Source organism: Triturus cristatus, chromosome 4_2 (genome assembly GCF_964204655.1).
Source record: "Triturus cristatus chromosome 4_2, aTriCri1.1, whole genome shotgun sequence".
Taxonomy (NCBI): domain Eukaryota; kingdom Metazoa; phylum Chordata; class Amphibia; order Caudata; family Salamandridae; genus Triturus; species Triturus cristatus.
This window is the reverse complement of record NC_140586.1, coordinates 277,040,913-277,055,854: the sequence shown is the minus strand read 5'-3', so window position 1 is coordinate 277,055,854 and position 14,942 is coordinate 277,040,913.

Sequence of the window (14,942 nt, the reverse complement as noted above, 5' to 3'; positions counted from 1 at the left end):
TATTAATGATAAATGTTGTAAATGCAAGAAATAAGCATAGACATTCCAACAAAAGCATGGTTGTGAAAATCATAATGCCCCAGTGGGCCACACAATGCCTGTATACACTGCCATTATGCAAAAATAATCATAACACCATCACTCCTATACGAAAATATAACTCCCATGGGAGAATGTCATTCCAATACACAGTATGACCGGCTTAAGGTCAGGTGCCTACAAAGTGCTTTTTTGTCTGGGAAGGTAGTGAAGAACTTGCCAAAGATTTTATCAGGGCACTGAATAAGAATGATATTAATCTGAAATTTGAAAACACTATAAGCAGCTCGTGCATTGAATTTCTAGATCTACAAATTGAAGTCATCGAAAACAAATTGACCACCAGATTGTACCGAAAGAAAACAGCAGGCAATACTTTATTGCATGCGGAAAGAGGACACTCAAAAGCTTTAATCAAGAGCATCCCTTATGGAGAGTTCCTCCGGGCTCGGAGGAACTGTAGCTCGGATATTGATTTTGAACGTGAGTGTGCCACTATGAGTTTGAGATTTTCAGAGAGGGGTTATAATTGCCATTGTGTATAATTTCGAAATTGTTTGTATTGTAATTTACCCGTGACCAAGGCGCTTGCCGCCGAAACGCGTTGGGTATTTGCGGCTTCGTTATTTGAAATAAACTGAGTTGAAGCCCCGTGATCGTGCTATTTATTTGGAAGGAGTGCATCGGTACTTTGGTTTTTTGTGAAACTTTATATATATATATATATATATATATATATATATATATATATATATATATATATATATATATATATATATATATATATATATATATATTAAGTGAACAAAATCAACATCACCTCTTTCAAAGCAACAAGTGGCCACTGATTCCAAGTTCACACACAGATCAATGCTCTAAGTTTCCATTAATTTGGCATCAGAGAAAATGCCCAGAAAACACAAGTTGAAATCCATGTAGCAATATGTGCAGGTCCCTGCACTAATCATGGAGCACTGCACCGCTATTAAATAAAAAAGCGATCCTTTGCTGCGCTTAACTCTAGTAGTAATGTATAACTAATTAATCAAGGTGTAGTTAAAATTAAAGGACACTTTTAAAGGATGGTCATCGGGAGGCAGTGCCTCCCACTGCAAGTAATAAGGAATGGGGCGAGGAATGCTGGGCGAGGTGGTAATGCAGGTTTCTAAGTTTGGATGACACTGAGTGGTGAGATAGGATACCAGCTTTGCTGCTTGACTAAGTGTGTTCCTAGGACAATATTTTTTTCTTCATTATCATACATGCGAACAGCTTGAAATATGCGGGTTCAAGATGTGTGCTGTTCAAAAACCTTGTGTTTGATTTAATATTGTTCCACCTATATGAATCTAGGTCACATATAGGGTATATATGACAATTAACTTTTCTATTGGTTCCCCACTGGCATTGTCATCAGGGAGGGGGCAGGAATGTTTTAAGTTCATGTTTTAAAACTATCATGTCTAATAATTAAGTCTCAATACAGTGTTATTAAGGTGAAACTAATGCACATGTTCAGGAATGAACCTTTTTTGAATTTTTAAGAGACCTTAATATTAATGTATGAAGTTGATTGTGTGACTTGGCTCATGCACAGGCCGGTGGCTTAGCTCTCCCTGTTAACTTGCAGGCTCACTCACCTTTCCTCTACACTGAAGCAGTTGCTACTGTACAATATAATGCTTCATTTCTAGGATGGATGCTGTTCACTGTGAGGTTATGAGGCCTGGAGCCCAGAGGATGTGACATCCTCTTTGCTGGGGGTGCAGCAGAAGCCTTCCAAATTCTATGGTATATTGTTTGTAGTAGCAGCGCCCCACTCCCTTCCCCCGTCACTCATGTCTCCTGTGTTCCATGAAGTTTTCAAACACACTGTAGTTGTGTCTGCAGAACCTGCCCACCGCAGCCTGATCCTGCTTTATGAATGCCTTATTGCTGTTCCAATACTTTGAGTTTGGTTCCCAGAACTCCATGTTGGTGACATAGTGCCATGGTGGCTATCGAAATGCATGAACTGCTGCCAGTTGTAGGACAAGCGCCACAGGTACCAAACCTGCTGAGAGCTGCGCAGGTAGTGACACTCAGACTTACCCTGTACCAAGAAGTCCACTGTGGTTAGAAGAGGAGACAAGAGTCACTCGATGTCCGTGAGGGGAGATGTGAGCACACGAGAGACGGATCAGGAAGGGGGGCATAAGTACACAGGAGGAACAGAAACACTCTGAAGGCTTAGAGATACATAGAGGAGGGATTCTAAGGCAGGAGAGTGTGGGTGTGTAAGTGAGTGTGTGAGTGCTTGTATAGGGAGTGAGTGGCTGTGTTGAGAGGCTGTATGGGTAAGTGAGTGAATGTGTGAGTGACTCTATAGGTAAATAAGTGGGTGTGTGATGAGCTGTATGGTAGAGTGTGTGGCTATGTGACTGACTATATGAGTGAGTGACTGGTGGTATGAGTGGCTGTAAGGGTGAGTGAATGGTTTGGTGAGTGGCTATACAAGTGAGTGGGTGTGTGAGTAGCTCAATGGAGGAGTGAGTGGGTGTGTGAGTACTAGTATGGGTCTGTGAATGGGTGTGTGAGTGGGTGTACCAGAGGATGTATGGGGTTGTGAGTGGTTCTGTGGATGATGTCTTCAGTGATGTCACTTACTGGAGGTAACAGGAGGGTTTGTTGGCCCCAAGGTCCCTCCAAGGGGTCCTGATTCCCCAACCAGTAGTGCGCCAGGAGGCACAATTGCAGAGTGGAGGAAAAAGGGAGTGGGGCCTCCAATGACCTTTCAGGAATCCTGCTGTGTGGGACTTATTAGAGGTAACAGGAGGGGTAGTTGGCCTCCAAGGCCCATAAGGAGCCAAGAGAAGTTCATCCCCCAACTAGAAGTGCACCAGGAGGCGAACTTGCAGATTGGTGGTGAAAGGGGGCGGGACCTCCGGCAACTTGCCAGCTGTCTCTTTTTTGTCACATTTATTGGTTTTATGGGGGATTTTGCCCCAGGGACTCCATCCCCCAAGGCCAGGCCAGCCCATTTTTTTGTCCCCCCCCTTCCCGGGACAATTACAGCCCCAGAGAACCAATCCCCCAGTGCTCAGCCTTTCCTTTTTAAAATTCTTAAAGAGGAGGGGAGTTGCGTAACCCCCCTCCCCAGGCCTATTTTGGCCCTGGGAACCCCATTCCCTGTGGCCCAGCACCTCCATTGAGGACCGCGAGGGAAGCCTGCATGCCCCCACGGACCCTGCCTGCTCCCTGCCTCCTGCGGGAGCCAGCATTGCTTTGACACAGAGGGAGCTGCTAAACATGCAGCATGTGCGCAGGTTACATTTAAGAAATATTGTAAGCATATGCCATAAAAATAAGAAAAAATAACAACATGAAAATGAAAATCTGCCACTGTCTAAATGTGGTGGGCATATGCATGCAATAAAGTATTAATATTTTTAAAAAATCATCATTGCATATATTTTTTATTCAGGAGCCAAGAGGACGTCATCCCCCAACTAGAAGTGCACCAGGAGGCGTGTTTGCAGAGTGGTGGTGAAAGGGGGTGAAAGCTTTTTAATTCAAAACTACTGGGTCATACAGACAGAGCAGGTGTAGAAACCACTTTTAGTTTTGATGCACATCAGAGAAACATGTTATCCTTATTGGCACGAAGAAACAATACAATTTGCTTTGAATTATTGTAACAAATAGGCACAGTTATAAGACACACACAGCTCAAAAGAAATAGAAAGGAAACCCTAACTTAGTGCAGTGTGTGTGTGCTTATTTTTGTTTAGATGCCTCCAGTAGCTTTTTAGAAATTAATAATTAAACAATTTATAGGTGGGCCTGAAAAGTTTAAAAGTTAGAGATTTCTGGAATGATAGTTAATGAGTCTGTCATCACAGGGTCGCAAGCTGTCAGCCAATCTACATTTGAAAGTAAATGCCATCATTTGTACAAGGAAGCTTTTTATTTCTTTAGTCTGCTTTGGATCCAAGGTACCAAACCCTTAAAAATGTATAATGTAAAATGTATAAAAACCAATATCAGATCATAGCCCATGTCAAATAACCAGTTTCCACTAAGCATGCCATGCACAGTAGGAGATGGCAGTCCATGCAGGCTTTTCTGCAAGGCCGGCATATGGCCAGACGCTATCGCCAAATCCTATTGTGCACAACAATCAGCCCTACAGGTGCCCAACATGGACTGGCCAACCCAGGCTACAAATGGCACCTTCATCTTCACTCACCCATTTCCCCTTTTTCCCCTTGTTATATCTTCTTGGGGCCTGAGACTCATGCACTGGACTTAACTAGCCAATAGCTTGTCACATACCATGCAGAGCCATTAACCAGTGCCAAAGGTAGTAGCAAATGAACACTTTCCCACCTCCCGTAACTGTACCCCTCAGATTTGCATAGCACGCATTATATAAATCTGCAAAAAACCATTAAGAGTAAGGTAAACATGCTAAAGGGCTGCCAAATTTCATAAAGGTGCATAATATGCCACCAAAGATATCTGCAAATCAAATATTTATATTTTTGACCCCCGTTTAGCCTTGTCAGATCTGCCATAAATTAGTGATTCTTGCACTGGGCTTAACATTGCTAGCAGCCTGTCAAATATTATCCAATTGATTAACTATCGCCAAAGTTATTAGCAACTGAAGACTTTTTTAATCACCCAGTTTTAACTGTACTCCTCATTGGTGGCTTTGCATGAAACTCAATTATCTATAGTAAGCTAAACATACTAAGGGCATGATTACAAAGAGGGCAGAAAGTGCTCCGACCGTCAGTTGGAGCCCTCCTGCCTGCATCTTAATCACCGATTCAGATTCCCTTCTGACCAAGCCATTTCGGTGGGCTCGGTCGGAAGTGAATACAGATCAGTCTTCCGAATAGTTTACGATGGGCTCGGAGAGCCCGTCCGCCATTTGGAAGGCCCGCAGAAATCCCACGGCCGGCAATTTCCGGCCGCAGGATTACGATGGCAGCTCCCCACTGCCTTTTTGTGCCGGCCTTTCCGGCACAAAAAGGCATTGGGAAACAGCTTTTGGGGCCCCCAGCAAGGCTGCATTGGGTGCAAGGCCACTGAATGGCAGCCTAGGGGCACCTATGGTGCCTGCCTTTTGATCCCCTTGCACACCGTGGCAGACACCTTGAGGTGCCTGCCTCAGGGTGCAGGGATGAACTGCACCTTAGCATCGTGGTATGAGAGCATCCATTCGGAATACATACTTCAATAGCAAAGTATAGAATTGCGACCGAACAGGGTTCAGTCGCATCCTAATTCCTGGAATGAAACCGACGACAGGAGGTCGTTCGGTTCCAGTTTCAGAACAATGCCAGACGGACTCGGGTCCATCTGGCAACGTAATCAGCCCGTAATGGTCTGTCAAATTTCACGAAGATCTGTGAACATGCACCAGTTATTAGCAAATCTAAGATGATTTTGACTTCCTCCTTAATAAATGTCTTCCCCTATGATTAATCTGCATAACGCGTGACATGCCTACAGAAAACCGAACATGCTAAATGTTTTCCAAATTTTGGGCCTCATTACGATGGCGGAGGGACTGCCACCGACATGCTGTCGGTGGTGGTCCCTCCGCCATCGCAATGCAGTTTTACCCCCGCCATATAATGATGGCGGGGGAAGCGTGGCGGTCGGAAAGCTCAACCACCACAGTCCAGACGGGCTGATCAAATCCGACCGCCCGTCGGACCAACTGCTAATCCCTGCATTGCGGCAGTGCCTGCCAGGCACCGCCGTAGGGATTATGATATTCCTTTTCATCTGTCGTTCTGCGGTTGTCAACCCGCCACAAAACGGCTGAGTGAAACGTATTTGGGGCCCCATAGCGGCCCCCCTTAATCCCTGGGGCAGGGACATGTACCCTGTGGGGCACCTATGGCGCCCCCTACTTTTCCCTGCACCATTTGGCAGGCAACGCATGGTGCCTGCCAGATAGTGCAGGGATACATCTGCACCCTATTTTTTGTATTGCGGCGGGGGCTGCTGACCGCATACCCACCAATATACAAAATATAGGTAAGGCAACCGCCACGGTGGCGGTCGCATCATAATTCGGATGGTGGGTAGTCCACCTCGTGGGCAGCCAGTCCCAAATCCGATACGATGGCGGACGGACTGAAGTCCGTCCGCCATCGTAATGACCCCCTTCATATGGATTTGTCGAATTGACCACTACACTTTTATCTGTGCATATGCAATTATGTTCCTTCCCCATGTAATAGATTTAAAAAGAAACTGGCCCATTTATCAATTAAAGCTCAGACACAAGCCTTGCTGTACATGAAAATATAAGTAGATATATACTATGCATGTATGTATTTCTATCTAAATCAGTCATGCACTTACTTCAACTTGATTTCTGTGAAAACAAAGCGGTCAATGCTTTAGACAATAAGTGAGTCAACATCTAAAGCATAATCCAAGCATTTATAAACATTTCATTGTTTGTATAGTACCAATTAGTGGACAGAAGTACATACTTGATGTACTAATAAAAACTTGATGAATGCATATATCGGTTAATATTGTCATCTTTGTTTAAATCTAATGCATAAGATATCAGGGATGGTGTATGAAGTTAAAGGCATCCTCTGGTTGTTCGAAAAGCTTACGAGCCACATGTATGAAACAATTTTGCGTTCACAAACTGTGAAAATCGGAAAATTCGCCCGTTTGAGAATGCAAAATAGCCTTTCATGATGTATGAAAGGCTTTGTAGTCGCAATTTTAGGTAATCGCAAAAGTTGAGATTATCTGAAAGTGAGACTGTAAATAGGGAATCTCGAATTCTGATTCCCTTAGCACCTGTGCCAAGCAGTTTCTAAATGCAAACTGTGCATTTCAGAAAATGCTATTAACATAGACTTCAAGGCGATGGTAACCATGTGCAAATTTTAAAAAATACACAAAAATGCATTTTTCAAAGTGCCATGTAGCGCACACATGCCCCTAGAGCACGTGTGTGCTTTACATGTGCACATCTTTTTTTGGGGGGATGCTTCAGGGGGGCATAATTACCAATGACGCAAATTAGCTAATGCAAAACCATTCGCCCCTATTGGCCTTTAGGCCTATAGGAATGCATGGAGAAGTATAACCTAATGGCGATTACCTATTTACCGAATTACTATTTGGTAATATTAAGGAATCGTAAAATCTTTGGTGATTCCTTACATGCATAGCATTTTGCGATTACCAAATAGCGATTTGGTAAAAATCGCTATTTGGTAATCGCAAAATGCTTTTTAGGTCTCGGCTGGAGAGCAGCAGCACGCATGCGCTGCTCTTGGCACTCGAGAGCTTCTTGGAATCAATACAGATTCCGAAGCTCTCGGAGGCGGAGTTGAAGCCCCGCCCATCTGTTCAATTGGCTAGTGTCAGCTTCCATGCAAAACGCTGTTGCCTCCTTGTTGCCGCCTTGTCTCCTTTTGGCCATGCCCACCGGGATTTGATCTTTTACAGGCGGCGTGACACTCTCCCCTGCATTCGTTCCCACACACTTTTTTCTTGGCATTTGGCTTTCAGCTTAACCCCTTCCCTGCTCATGACGGAACCGTTCCGTCATGAGCCACGGTTGCCGTGTGCTCATGACGGAACGGTTCCGTCATGACAATCCTGGCGGCGGCCGCTCCGCCTGCGCGGCGCTGTTTCCCCGCCTGTGCGGGGCGACAACGCAAATGCGCGGAGTCATGACGGAACCGTTCCGTCATGAGCACAGCTCAACTGTGGCTCATGACGGAGCGGCTCCGTCATGAGCACAGGCCCGCCGCGCTGCCCCCCTGCCCCCCCCAGCGCTGCAGCGGAATGTCCGCAGCAGCGAAGGGGTTAAGCAAAGTCAGCTACGTGTTTATTTTCGCATCGCGCTTTCACTTAAAGTGAAAGCGCGATGCGAAAATAAACACGCAGTTGACATGCTGAGGTGTGCCTCGCGCGCGCAGTAACAGTGGAGCGCTTCGGAGGGGCACAAGGTGCCCACGTGTTCTAGTGAAGGTGAAACTCTTTCCGACTCAGCAGATCCATTCATGCAGCAATAACAGCCGGAATATATTTTGCTTCCTCAGAAGAAATGAGCAAAATAAAATTCCATCAGAGCCATAAATTCCTGTGCCCTATCATTTTAGGATCATAAATTTGGAAGGAGACGCTCCGTTTTTCAGGGCGCTTACAACTAAATGAGATAATTAATGTTGAAAAAACACACAAAAACCCCCTGCAGTTCCCACTCGCTCCACCTCCCCCAGCCATTCCCTTGTTATTGTGGTTTCCGACAAGAAGGTTCAAGGCAACTCCCAGGCCGCGGTTATCTCGGGCGAAGGGGAAGAATGGAAGTTGCAAAACAGAATGGGAGAATGCACAAAAGCACTTCTTTTTTAGATCAAAAAAGGCGTAGGGGAGGAGGAAACATCCAAAAGACGGCAAAAGAGTCGCGCAGAAAAAGAACTCCCAGACATCCAATAATAAAAGTGCTAACTTAAATATATATGTAGATATTTAAAGATATATATAGATGCAAATACATATTTCAGTCGAGTTGTATTTGATTTCAAATGACTGTCTGCATATGTGTGGCTATGGGGATCAATGTTGTGTTGGGCATTATTACGGCTTGTTTAATTAATTATCTATTATTATGGAGTGTCATTTTGCATGTGTGTGTTGTTACCTCGTTATTATGTCACATGCTACTATGTTTACTTATTGCTAAATTGTGATACTATTGCATGTAAATTCAGGTTCTTTTCTGTTGCCATAATATGTTTTGCTACCTTATATAATTTTTAACATGCCATTTGACACTGCTATATGAAGTTGTTACGTTATGACACATGACCCTACGTTGTCTTACTATTAACATGTGTAATTTTAGTTTGTACGCGTTATACTGCTGTAATATGGCATGTGCTGTTATGTCTTGTGTTCTTATATCCTGTTATATTATACACTTTTACGGTTCACTTTTACGTGGCTTGCTTTCTTCCACTTCAAGGGCCACGCAGCTCACCCATTCATAAAAGATTGCGAAAATCTCACAGTGCACGATATAGCTGCAGAGTCGTCTTTTATGTTTTGATGACTCAAGGAACATCTTTTAGCGCCTTGGCGCCCTCATATACATCCGATGCAGTGACCCAGCGTCCCAAAAATACTCACCAAAGTGGAATCAGACCGTGAAAGCTTTCTTTATCTGTGGCATGACCCCAGGCTGCCATGTTTGCTGCGCGCGACGCCTCTCTACTAATCACTCTCTACTACTCTCTACTACTCTCTACCCCTCACTCTCTACTACTCACTCTCTACTCTCTACTCCTCACTCTTTACTACTCTCTACTACTCACTCTCTACTACTCACTCTCTACTACTCTACTACTCACTCTCTACTACTCACTCTCTACTACTCTCTCTCTACTATTCACTCTCTACTACTCACTCTCTACTACTTTCTACTCTCTACTACTCACTCTCTACTACTCACTCTCTACTACTTTCTACTCTCTACTACTCAATCTCTACTACCCACTCTCTACTGCCCTCTACTACTCACTCTCTACTACTCTCTACTAATCACTCTCTACTACTTTCTACTCTCTACTACTCAATCTCTACTACCCACTCTCTACTGCCCTCTACTACTCACTCTCTACTACTCTCTACTAATCACTCTCTACTACTCACTCTCTACTGCTCCCTACTACTCTCTACTACTCACTCTCTACTGCTCTCTACTACTCACTCTCTACTGCTCTCTACTACTCACTCTCTACTACTCTCTACTACTCTCTCTCTACTACTCACTCTCTACTACTCACTCTCTACTACTTTATACTCTCTACTACTCACTCTCTACTGCTCTCTACTACTCACTCTCTAATACTCTCTACTACTCACTCTCTACTACTCACTCTCTACTGCTCTCTACTACTCACTCTCTACTACTCTCTCTCTGCTACTCTCTACTCTCTACTACTCACTCTCTACTACTCACTCTCTACTACTCACTGTCTACTACTCACTCTCTACTACTCTCTTTTATTTTTTGAGATTTTCTTTTTTTTTTTTTAAATTTTTTAAATTTTTTTTATTGTTGGCAGGACAGGAATTCATTTCATCAATTCAATTTGAGATACATGAAAAAAGTAATAATATACCAAATCATATAGTATTACATCAAGAACGGCGGCAGTGCACAAATCGACTTTTTAAATCGTAAATATCATACTTATTCCAGAATAGCAGGTACCTGTTATAGATCAAAAAAAATAAAAAAAGAAGCGATAGTCTCTCCCCGCGCCCTCACATGCAAGATGGTCCCCATATTCCTGCTATCTTCTGCAAAGATTTAATACCTCTAATCTTGGCAAGAGATAATTCCATCGTATATATTTCTTTGACAAGTATCCACCATTCCATAACATGGGGAGGATTACTTGATATCCAAGTTCTAGCTATTATCAATCTAGCACACCCAATTAGAATATTGATAAGGGCTGCTTGTGGATTATTTAAGTTCTGAGTGCCAAACAATACACTAGTTACATTGAGAGTTATTGGCTCAAGCAGTATCTGATCTAAACCCTGCCTTACTTTCGACCAAAATTCAGTTAGTCCAGGGCATGTAAACAACATATGTTCTATACCTGCGGCTCTAGAGTCGCATTTAGGACATCTTGTCCGTTCATTATTCAGATTGTTATTGGACCACTTGGAGATTATTTCTGGAGTGTAATATAGCTGACATATCGTTTTGTATTGTTGAATTCTCAAGCTGGAAGAATGAATAGAACGATTAAAGTTGCAAATAACGGTAGAAACCTGATTAGCAGTAATGTTTGTACCTAATCTTGCACTCCATTTCGCCGCTATTTTCCCACAATCACCTAATTTATATGAAATTAAGCTTCGGTATCCTACACTGATAAGTGATCTAGCCTTGATAGCATAGAAGCAGTTCCAGATGTCAGAGTCTAAAATATTTACCAGCTTCATTTTGCGTATAAGATAATCGTAAATTTGGATATATTTGAAATATGAAGTTTCAGGTAATTTATAAATTGTTTTTAATGTCTCCAATGTCATAAAGCCATCGTTGCCATATAGATCACCTAATGTTTCTATTCCGGCCTTGTTCCAAACTTTAAAAGTCGCGTCATGAAAAATTTCTGGCAAGCCTGGATTCGCCCATAAGGATAATTGAGGATGGTAGAGCGTAGTGTTGCATTTAGTTAAGATTAGTTGCCAGATTTTAACGCTGTCTCTGATAGTCTTAAATTTCACTCGTTTGAAATAATTAGGATCGTTAGTTTTAGCTAGGAACATATTGGAGTCCTCGCCTAACATAAATTTATAGCAAAAATATTGTTGTCTGTCCCGAATAAACAAACTGCGGAGGCGACTAAGAAAAGCTGAAAAGAAATATAATCTAAAATCAGGAAAATGAAGCCCTCCTTGATTAAGCGGTAGTTTGAGCAAAGTGATTGATCTTTGTGCCTTCTTATATCCCCAAATATAGCTACCAAAGATCCCATCTAATCGTTTAAAATAAGTATTAGTAACTAAGAGTGGGATAGATCTAAAAAGATACAAAAATGTAGGTAGTATGCTCATTTTAATTAGATTTATCCGTCCAGAAATGCTAAGTGGGACTTTATGGCACTTTTTCAAGGTAATGGCAGTTTCTTTGAGAAGTACCTCATAGTTGAGGGTAATTATTTCATTAATATCGGGAGAGATTTTAACGCCCAAAAAATTAACTGTTTTGCACAGACCTGGAACCGGGACTAGTGGTTTATAGTTAGTAATAACTTGTGTTTTGTGAGTGTTAAGTTTGTAGCCCGATACAGTCCCAAATTTATTTGCCTCCTCGATGATACCCGAAATAGCCTCTGTTATATTGGTTGCGTAAATCGCTATATCGTCTGTGTAAGCCGTGATTTTGAGCAAATTTGGACCATGACTGAGTGGAGTAATATTGGGATGAGCTTGAAGAGCTCGTAGGAAGGGTTCCAAAGATAGCGCGAATAACAGAGGTGATAGCGGACACCCTTGCCGTGTTCCGCGAGCAATAGTGAAGCTAGTTGAGGTTATCCCGGCATAGCTGAGTTTAGCAGTTGGGTGATCATAGAGAGCCTGTAGCCATCTAAGATATTGGCCACTGAACCCCATAGTAATCAATGTAGTCCAGAGATAGTCCCACCCCACTCGGTCGAAGGCCTTTTCAGCATCTAGAAGTATCATACCGAGTGGGGTGGAGCCTATCCTAGCCAAATCAAATGCAGAGATAGCCATATTAATGTGGGCGGTGGTATCTCTCCCCATGATAAAGCCGTGTTGTTGCGGGGTAACCAAATGTGGCAGGAGTGCAGCTAATCGTGCAGCCAGTATCTTGGCAAAGATTTTGGCGTCGGCATTGACAAGCGAGATGGGTCTGTATGATCCACATTGATCTCCTGGTTTGTCTTTTTTAAGAAAAAAAAACATCTTAGTTGTATTCCAGGATTTAGGTGTCTTGCCAGTAGTTCCTATATTACCTATTACCATAGATAATAGTGGTAACAGTTCTTCTAAACATACTTTATAGATTTCTAATGGGATGGTGTCCTCCCCAGCGGCTTTGCCTGTTGGCAGCGTAGTAACAGCCAGTCTAATCTCTGCCTCAGTGATATTTACAGATAACAACTGAATTTCTTCCATTTTCTTATTACCAGGTAAGTAAGAATCTAAATATTCTTGGATTTTATTTATAGCTGGATTATCTTCCGGGGTATATAGTGCACTATAAAATACTACGAATTGCTCGAGAATCTGTTCTGGCTGGTTATATATCATATTATTTTGACCCCTAATTTCTTTTATGAGGGTTCTAGATCGGTCATCAGCGACTTTGTAAGCCAAGATTTTACCTATCCTATCACCACTCTCATACTACTCTCTACTACTCTCTACTACTTACTCTCTACTACTCTCTCTACTACTCTCTTCTACTCACTCTGTACTACTCACTCTTACTCTCTACTACTCACTGTCTACTACTCACTCTCTACTACGCACTCTCTACTACTCTCTACTACTCACTCTCTACTACTCACTCTCTACTCTCTACCTCTCTCTCTACCTCGCTACCTCTCTACCTCCCTACCTCTACCTCTCTACCTCTACCTCTCCACCTCTACTTCTCCATCTCTACCTCTCTACCTCTCTACCTCTCTACCTCTCTACCTCTACCTCTTTCTACCTCTCTCTACCTCTCTCTACCTCTCTACGCGCACACATATGCACATATATATATATGTATATGTGTATATATATGCTTATGCATTTATATATATGTATGTGGATATATATACATACATATATAAACATATATACAAATCTGCATATCTATTTTAAATACAAATATAAATGCATGCATACATATACATATATGCATACATATGCATGTCATGTACATGAAATTTTGAAAAACACTAATAAAAGCAAAGCTAAAAAGCCACCTAATTACAAACAGAATTGCTTTAACTTAAACGAGGGCAAGACCTATTGCATTTTCAATGCTTGTTTGATACATGTGGTCCCTATGTGCCTTACACTTTTAAAAAATGTGAGCAGGTGCTGTGGTGTGTATCAACGTGACACAAAAAACACTTCTCAACCTCCTTTGGCAGCCTAAAGCTAAAGGATACATTCCCCCTCTACAAATAGTGGTAAAACACTGCACACCCTGGTCCACACTGCCTTTCCCTTGCCTTTGTACAATGGTTTATTTTGTTAAAAACTAGACATGGTTCTAAACACTGGAGAATTGGCTGCCCTGCCAGTAATGGTATTTGTGCCTCAGCTATTTCCTCATAGTTACAGACCGGGTTGTTTACTGGAGCACAAATCTCAAAGATATTGCTATTCAACAGTGACTTTGCTTTTTGAAAAAGATAACACACAAGGTTATAAAATAACATTATTTTGTGATCTGTCATGTTTTGTCTTGGTGACAATCCACAGTGAGTTTGTAGTGGAATGATGTATCTCTGAAGCAGCTATAGCACTAAAAAATTGTGAGGTATTTTCTATTTGCTGTCGTTTACAATTATTATAAAAAGAACAGAAACTTCTTTTTATTTTGTTTTTTAATTTATTTAGTTTTTTATGTAAATGTATTGTACTTGTATAGCGCACTGTTACCCTAGGGTGTTCTGGCGCTGTACTCATACCGCTGTGGAACCCTTCCTGGCTTTTCCCTGTGAAATGTCCACTCCTGGGCACCCCCAAGGTGAAGCCAGGCATCCCAGCGCTGTTGGGGCTGTTGTGGAGATTAAGCAAGCTATTGCCCAGAGTTGCAGAGTGGGACCCATGATTGGAATAGGCACAGAGGTGAGAATTAATAGGTCAGAGGAAATTGAGCCCAATACCCGCCAAGGTGGGAATTGAACCCTGGTCCCAGGCGAGACCTCTGCCTCAGGGTCTGCCACTCTAACCATTGAGCCACACTTCTCCACAATGTGCATGACAATGACTAAGTAATTACAGCTTTCCATTGCACAGCCTAGAGCTGTCCAGTCAAAATATGTATTTCTTTCACATTGTTACAGTGGTTCTCATATTCATGCATAATAAAGATATAAACACTGTTGTGTCACACAGATCATAATGTGCAGAGGGAATTGTCTCAGCATTGTACTGCAGCGATGCCTGCTGAACATGATATGTACCCTATACATTCACTTTGAAGTTGTTCACCCTTCACTTCCACTGCAGCTCTTGTAAACATGTGTCCACTCTGACATTTGGCAGACACAAGTCTGCAACTGTGGTGTGATGTATGGACTATTAATAACCAATGCACTTTTCATTGTCTAGCTGTATACAGACAAATCTCCATCTAGTCAATAAGT